At 48.5% G+C, this 8,940-nt stretch overlaps 1 long non-coding RNA gene across 1 annotated transcript; it reads right to left on the bottom strand.

Moving 5' to 3' along the window:
- Positions 1-853: 853 nt before the first annotated feature.
- On the bottom strand, positions 854-4,818 carry LOC138787189 (uncharacterized). Its single transcript, XR_011362321.1, has 3 exons — positions 4,761-4,818; positions 4,371-4,447; positions 854-950 (listed from the first exon to the last, which is right to left on the bottom strand). It is a non-coding gene; the product is annotated as an uncharacterized lncRNA (long non-coding RNA).
- Between the last annotated feature and the right edge of the window lie 4,122 nt (positions 4,819-8,940).

Raw genomic sequence — 8,940 nt, 5'->3', positions numbered from 1 at the left:
TAATAATGTGAGGTTTAATATTAGCTTTGCAAGTTCACACAGAGTAAAACTGGTGGAACTCTTCGCCACGGTATCCTCCATGTCATACAGGCAGTCTATGGGAGGGCTCACGTGCCTCCTCTCTACACGCCCTACCATAGACTGTCTGTATGTCACGGAGGCTGGAGGTATTTCGCGGCAGAGAGTAACAGATTTTGTCAGACGGTTTTTACTAGAAAGCCTGCAAAGTGCTTAAATATAGACACTATACACTTGAAAAAAATATTTTATTGGAATAAAAACACCCCCACACCTCTTGTTGACCATTTTATGAAAATAAAAAAAATACTTTCAGCAATGTAGTCTATCAAATCTGACATAGTCCTCATGATACTGAAACAAAAAGGAGAAACACAAAAAGAGAGGAGTAGAACAGCCATAATTTTGACAGGTGTTCTTCTCCTCTACCATATGAAACATCTATACTGATAGCTGCCTACTGTCTGGCCTATAGGATGCTAAAGGAGAAGTCCGGCCGCATCAGAGCTTCCCATAGCACACAGTTAAGCGAGTGGCCGGAGCTGTCGGGAGATGTCTACCATGGGGGACATTAGGGGAAATGCCTACCACGGGGACACTAAGGGAGACGCCTACCATGTGGGACACTAAGGGAGATGCCTACCACAAGGCACACTAAGGGAGATGCTTACCATGGGGGACACTAGGGGACAGGGGCGTAGCTAATGTCTCATGGGCCCTAGTGCAAGAGGTCAATCTGGGCCCCCCCCCCTCCACACACACGCACGCACACTATCACTCGCAAAACCACCCCCCATAATTACGACAAAGCTAATATCTCATGCTGTATATTGTTTAATACTTTAAGAGCGTTGTTATTAAGTAAAAGGACAGTAGCATTTTATTTTTAAACTGGAGAGGCCTGGTTACTGGGAGGACACATGGTGGCAGACCTAGGAGCAAGAAATAAATAGTTAGGTCTGCTAATAATAGTGTTGAATTTTTTTTTTCTTTATGTCAGATCTGTACCTTGGAGAGTCCATACATTGACCTAGATTTATCAATCAGCCCAAGACAAAAATCAAGACACATTTTTGTCTCAGACAGATGGTAACCAATCACAGCCAATTCTGAGGAATGAAAGCTGAGCTGTAATTGGCTGCTATCTGTCTGAAATAAAAACACATCTCATTTTCGTCTCTGACAGATTGATGAATCTTGATCACTATTACAATGTCAGACAGATAATCACCACTACAAGGCCAGCAGTCAGAAAACACTGTTACCTCACTTCTGAACCCTCAAAATAAATTGGCCAATGGCTGCACATCACCTATTACACAGGGCAATGTGCAGTCATTGCCCATTTATATTTTGAAGGGTCAAAAGGGCCACAAGGGTGCAAAATGAATGTGTAAGAGGCGGTGTCCGGGAGAGGAGAAGGCTGGAGCAGGGGTCGGCAGGAGATGCAGCCACTACATCTGCACCGGACTATGAGGTGGTGGGGGCGGCAGGAGTGTGAGGAGGCGGGAGGCCGGGGCCAGCAAGAGACTCCGGAGCAGACAGAATGTGGGGGGTTTACAGTCGGCCTGACTCTGACTGGGAGGGGGAGGGGGGCTGTAACCTGCAGATCACAGACAAATCCAGGTCACCGGTAAACATGCCCTGACACCAGGAATAGTAAAACTACAGCCCCCATCATCCCCCCTGCTGGCTGGTGTCTGTTATATGGCTACAGCCCCCATCATCCCCCCTGCTGGCTGGTGTCTGTTATATGGCTACAACCCCCATCATCCCCCCTGCTGGCTGGTGTGTGTTATATGGCTACAACCCCCATCATCCCCCCTGCTGGCTTGTGTCTGTTATATGGCTACAACCCCCATCATCCCCCCTGCTGGCTGGTGTGTGTTATATGGCTACAACCAACCCCCATCATCCCCCCTGCTGGCTGGTGTGTGTTATATGGCTACAACCAACCCCCATCATCCCCCCTGCTGGCTGGTGTCTGTTATATGGCTACAACCCCCATCATCCCCCCTGCTGGCTTGTGTCTGTTATATGGCTACAACCCCCATCATCCCCCCTGCTGGCTTGTGTCTGTTATATGGCTTACAACCCCCATCATCCCCCCTGCTGGCTTGTGTCTGTTATATGGCTACAACCCCCATCATCCCCCCTGCTGGCTGGTGTGTGTTATATGGCTACAACCCCCATCATCCCCCTTGCTGGCTGGTGTGTGTTATATGGCTACAACCCCCATCATCCCCCCCTGCTGGCTGGTGTGTGTTATATGGCTACAACCCCCATCATCCCCCCTGCTGGCTTGTGTGTGTTATATGGCTACAGCCCCCATCATCCCCCCTGCTGGCTTGTGTCTGTTATATGGCTACAACCCCCATCATCTCCCCTGCTGGCTGGTGTGTGTTATATGGCTACAGCCCCCATCATCCCCCCTGCTGGCTGGTGTGTGTTATATGGCTACAACCCCCATCATCCCCCCTGCTGGCTGGTGTGTGTTATATGGCTACAACCCCCATCATCCCCCCTGCTGGCTGGTGTGTGTTATATGGCTACAGCCCCCATCCTCCCCCCTGCTGGCTGGTGTGTGTTATATGGCTACAATCCCCATCATCCCCCCTGCTGGCTGGTGTGTGTTATATGGCTACAACCCCCATCATCCCCCCTGCTGGCTTGTGTCTGTTATATGGCTACAACCCCCATCATCTCCCCTGCTGGCTGGTGTGTGTTATATGGCTACAGCCCCCATCATCCCCCCTGCTGGCTGGTGTGTGTTATATGGCTACAACCAACCCCCATCATCCCCCCTGCTGGCTGGTGTGTGTTATATGGCTACAACCCCCATCATCCCCCCTGCTGGCTGGTGTGTGTTATATGGCTACAACCCCCATCATCCCCCCTGCTGGCTTGTGTGTGTTATATGGCTACAACCCCCATCATCCCCCCTGCTGGCTTGTGTCTGTTATATGGCTACAACCCCCATCATCTCCCCTGCTGGCTGGTGTGTGTTATATGGCTACAGCCCCCATCATCCCCCCTGCTGGCTGGTGTGTGTTATATGGCTACAACCCCCATCATCCCCCCTGCTGGCTGGTGTGTGTTATATGGCTACAACCCCCATCATCCCCCCTGCTGGCTGGTGTGTGTTATATGGCTACAGCCCCCATCCTCCCCCCTGCTGGCTGGTGTGTGTTATATGGCTACAACCCCCATCATCCCCCCTGCTGGCTTGTGTGTGTTATATGGCTACAACCCCCATCATCCCCCCTGCTGGCTTGTGTCTGTTATATGGCTACAACCCCCATCATCTCCCTGCTGGCTGGTGTGTGTTATATGGCTACAGCCCCCATCATCCCCCCTGCTGGCTGGTGTGTGTTATATGGCTACAACCAACCCCCATCATCCCCCCTGCTGGCTGGTGTGTGTTATATGGCTACAACCCCCATCATCCCCCCTGCTGGCTGGTGTGTGTTATATGGCTACAACCCCCATCATCCCCCCTGCTGGCTTGTGTGTGTTATATGGCTACAACCCCCATCATCCCCCCTGCTGGCTTGTGTCTGTTATATGGCTACAACCCCCATCATCTCCCCTGCTGGCTGGTGTGTGTTATATGGCTACAGCCCCCATCATCCCCCCTGCTGGCTGGTGTGTGTTATATGGCTACAACCCCCATCATCCCCCCTGCTGGCTGGTGTATGTTATATGGCTACAACCCCCATCATCCCCCCTGCTGGCTGGTGTGTGTTATATGGCTACAGCCCCCATCCTCCCCCCTGCTGGCTGGTGTGTGTTATATGGCTACAACCCCCATCACCCTCTGATTGTTAAAGTGTTACATGACTACAACCCCCATCCTCCCACCTGATAGCAGTTGTGTGTTACATGACTACAATCCCCATCTCTGGCAGCTGAAGTGTTATTGTCCACACTACTTGTCACTTTCCTGATCACGCACGGTAAACCGAGCAAGTGCAGAAACCACCCAATTCAGTACCCCATAAAAAGATGGTACTAAATAAAACTACAGATCACAGCGCAAAAAATGCCCCTCACCCCCCAGCCAGACAGGCGGAGAGATAAAAAAAGTGAGTCAGAGTTGGGCAAGTTTATTTTAAATCATGGGGACTTTATTTTTAAAGTAATAAAATTAGGGAACATAAATTGGTTCGTACTGACCTGAACCTGGGGGAGGGGGGGTCATTTCTATTCTTATGTTTTTTTTTTTTTTTCCCTTAAATATAATTTTTTTTAAGTATCGAATTGGTATCGAGCATTGAAAAAAAAAAAGTTGGTATCGGTATCGAACTCAAAATTCTGGTATCGTGACATCACTAATTAAAAATTCTACTTACTTTAGTTGTTAATCAGAGATGTCTCGCTGAGTCTTCTTCAGACCAGTGAAAGGTAGTCTAGACTATCTAGCACTTCTCTGAAAAAAAAATAAATAAATAAAAAAAAAAAATAATAATAATAATAATAATAATAATAATAAATATATATATATATATATATATATATATATATATATATATATATATACACACACACACACACACACACACACACACACACACACACACACACAAGCATATGTGCCAATGCTGTCCACCCATAGCACTCCCCCTCCTTGTTAGTATTCCCCCAGCCACAGTGTCCCTCCTGCCTTCTCCTCAATATCCCTTCTATAGTGCAATGATCCCCCCCCCTCCTTGGTACAGTATGTGTCCCTAGTCCCTGCCTACCCCTCCAGCCTTCTAAACACATTGGGGGAGATTTATTAAACATGGTGTAAAGTGAAACTGGCTCAGTTGCCCCTAGCAACCAATCAGATTCCACCTTTCATTCCTCACAGACTCGTTGGGAAATGAAAGGTGGAATCTGATTGGTTGCTAGGGGCAACTGAGCCAGTCTCACTTTTCACCATGTTTGATAAATCTCCCCCATTATGTCTATGTCCCCATCCCCCATCCACATTATGCACATGTCAGGAGAAGGGGGGTTGAGCAGAGGAGAGGTGAGCAAACAGCATGCACTGTGGGAACCAGGAAGTGCCAGAGCCTTCCTCTCGGTTCTTATGCGAACAGCAGCTGCAGCAATACACAAGTACCGAGTGAGGCGAGGGGGGGGGGCGGACCCCCCCTGGCTAGGGGCCCGGTCGCGACCGCGACCTTTGCGACCCCTGTAGCTACGCCACTGCTAGGGGAGATGCCTACCACGGGAGACACTAGGGGAGATGCCTACTACGGGAGACACTAGGGGAGATGCATATGCGATGCCCTGGCCCCTGGGGGCCACTTCCACAGTGCTGGTGTTATGAGCGGGCAATGACCGGGGCAGCTGCAGGGGTTATACTTGTCACGGTATAGGCCTGAGGGCAGCACAGCTGTAGGGCCGGTCTGTGGAATCTGCGGGTGATGATGGGCATGCGATTCTTCGCTGCACCTAGTCAGGGCACCAGTTAGTGGACACCAATGCCAGGGTTCAGTAACAGCGGTTTTATTATAGATGAGGTAACTAGTAGCAACAGTTCTGTCCGGATGCAACCGGGTATATAGCAGGCTTTGACAAATAAAGCAGGAGTGGTGCTGCATAGGCTGTGAGAATACGTGCCGGATGATGGGAGTAGGAGTATGAGAGAAATAGCGTTGCTGGGTGGATTAGCCTGAGAATAATACTTGCTGTGAATCCTTGCAGCGATGAGGAGAGATAACGGAATGACACCCAGATGAGAGAGAAGACTCCGGACACTTGAGCAGGCAGATACAGCCGAAGACTTGAATACTGCAAAGCACCTGATCCACACTTCTAGTGGTGAAGTGGGAGCTGCAGAGAAGAAGCCCAACTCCTCTGAGGCAGGAGAGGGACGACACACATCCTCCTTGCTTGGAAGCAGGGGGAAGACCAACTTGTTAGGAGGAAGTGGGAGGTCACATGGTTGCTCTTGGCCAGAGCTAGTCAGCCATTGGAGGAACCATGGTTACAGGGCACTGGCACGGTCACGTGATCAACAGCCTTGCATACCACTGTACACTGTAATAATACAAAGGAATACATGAGAATACACATGAGAATGCACATTACCAGAGAATACTAGGGGAAAACCAGCAGCAGTTGCAGTGCAAACACTTACCAGAACAGGCATTGACACAGCAAGAGAAATGGCCATAATAGGAGTAGTAGTCTGCATGTTCTGGGACACTGCACATACCACAGAGAAACTAAGTAAGATGGCTACTAGGGATGGTACGAACCGAGTTCGGTTCGGGTTCGTACGAACCCGAACCCTCGGTAAATATTCCCGCTGTCTGCCCACTCCGTGCAGTGGGCGGATCCAGCGGGAGGACAGCCTGGAAAACTGGGATACAGCCATAGCCATAGGCTGTATCCCAGTTTTCATTTGTTTATTTTTTTTTTGTTTCTGTTGTTCTGTGGGGGCACTTCTATGGACAGAGCACAGGGGGGATTACTATGGGGGAGCACAGGGGGCACTTCTATGGGCAGGCACAGGGGGATTACTATGGGGAGCATGGGGGATTACTATGGGGGAGCACAAGGGGTATTACTATAGGGGAGCACAGGGGGCACTTCTATGGGCAAAGCATAGAGGGGATTACTAAGAGGGAGCACAGAGACATTACTATGGGGGAGCACAGAGGAATTACTATGGGGGAGCATGGGGGATTACTATGGGAGAGCACAGGGGGAATTACTATGAGGAGCACGGGGATTATTACTATGAGGAGAGTTTAGGGGGGATTACTATGAGGAGAGCACAGGGGGGATCACTATGGAGAGAGCACAGGAGGGTTACTATGAAGACAGCACGGGGGCATTACTATGGGGAGAGCACAGGTGGAGGGGGCATTACTATGGGGACAGCACATGGGGGATTACTTTGGAGAAAGCACAAGGGTGGTCATTACTATAAGGGGAGCACACGGGGGTATTAATATAAGGAGAGCACATGGGGCCATTACGATAGGGGATTGCACAGAGGGGGCCACTTACTATAGGGGCTGGTGGGGCATTACTAGAGGGGATGGCACAGAAGGGGGGGGGGTACCTACTATATTCAAACTGCACAGAGGGGCCACCTACTATATAGGGGCTTCACAGAGGGGTCAGACTACATAGGGGCACAGGGGATCTAACTATCATATGTGCAGGAGTAAGTAGCCTAAAATGTTTCTCTGACAGATTCCGGAAAGAGGATTCATGACCAGGAAAGGACTGCAAGGTGGCCCCGGCAGAATGGAGAAAAAAAGAAAAAGTAAATGACTCTGATCAGAGAAGACACCTCCTGTGAGTCACTGGATGTAACTGCACTCTCTTATAAGGTCTGTAGTGATAGTGGTCATGGTGTGGTGTTTTTATGCAATGGCATCATTGCTGATATCTTTCTGTTTTGTTCAGTTGCAGTATGGAGGCGATATGTAGTCACTGTACAGTGGTAAAATTTATTGTCAACAACATTGTAAGATAACTGTGTATGTATTGGAGCACTTGATACTGTGTGGGGGCACTTTGAGGGCATTATACTGTGTGTGAATACTTAGAGTGTGCCCTTAAAGGGGTTTATGTGGGCAGTAAAATGACTAGTAGTGCACTACTAGTATACAAGTGCACTCCCTGTGTACATTTTGGCATCATATTCTGTGGATTCTGAGATTCTGATTGCGCTGTAATGTTGAATGGTCTGTGTGTGTGTGTGTGTGTGTTTGTGTAAAAGCAAATTCCGCACAGGGCGCCATCTACCCTAAGGCTGTCTCTGATCCTCAGAGCTAAATGCACAAAAGGTTAGATTTCCTTTAAAATTAATATAGGACATTTTTTTAAAGCTTCTTTTTCTTCCCAGAGAATCTCAGTACCTAATGATGTGTGAAAGCTCATGTTACTTCTCTATTCTTTTGCATTCCTTCCTATTCTCCCAAAGAGTCTTTAAGTGATACCTGATATTGATTCTCATTATTGTTAGGATTGTGTATTATTTCCCTCAGCCGTATTGATTTTATTGCATGCAGAGCTCAATGGCTATATCTCTAATTACTGTTCTCCTGCCAAATGCCAATCATTACTAACATTAGCTGCTTTCTATCAGGACATTTTTTTTTCTTTTTTTATTGACATGAAAACATCAGTTGTATAAAAGGCACAGTATTAATAATTTATTATTTAAATAATAAAGGAAATTGTGCTGTTATATTTAGGTTGAAATAAATAAAATTATACACTTCTTATGTAAATGATCAATGTATAAAAGTATAGAAACCTTCTTAAAGAGACAGACACCTTTATTGAAAATAGTGTATTCTCATAGTACTTTCATATTAAGTTTCCTGTAGCCTAGTTTGTTTCTTAACCCCTTAGTGACCGCCGATACGGCTTTTACGGCGGTCACTAAGGGTCCTTATTCTGCTGCCATCAGCTTTTTACGGCGATGGCAGAGAATAAGGCTACGGGGCCGAGACGGCCCCCACCCCATCCCCCCGGCTACCGGAGGTAGCTGAGGAGTTGGGGCAGTGTGTGGGGTCCGTCCCGGCCCCCCCCCCCCTTACCGACGATCACCGCCATTAACGTTATAGCGGCGGCCGTCGGTAAAGGAGTTTACCGATGCTGCCGCCGCCTTTCATCTCCCCCCGTCGTGAATCTACGGCGGGGGGAGATGAAATAAGTGTCCCCCAGACCTCAGATCAGCCCCCCCTAGTAGGGCGATCCCTAACCCCCCTCCCCCGGCGGCCATCATTTCCAAGATGGCCGCCGCCATCGCTGTGAACCGACTAATGTCGGTTCACAGCGATGGAATCATTGGTCTCTGTCACTGAACTATGATTACTGAGATAGAAAATATCACAGTAATACAGTGAAAATGAATATGTAAAGTACAAAAAGTGACAAACATACAAAAAAATAAAACACACACTT

Source organism: Dendropsophus ebraccatus, chromosome 3 (assembly GCF_027789765.1).
Source record: "Dendropsophus ebraccatus isolate aDenEbr1 chromosome 3, aDenEbr1.pat, whole genome shotgun sequence".
In the NCBI taxonomy this organism is placed as follows: domain Eukaryota; kingdom Metazoa; phylum Chordata; class Amphibia; order Anura; family Hylidae; genus Dendropsophus; species Dendropsophus ebraccatus.
Note: the sequence above shows the minus strand (reverse complement) of the source record. Positions and strands in the feature narration are given on the sequence as shown.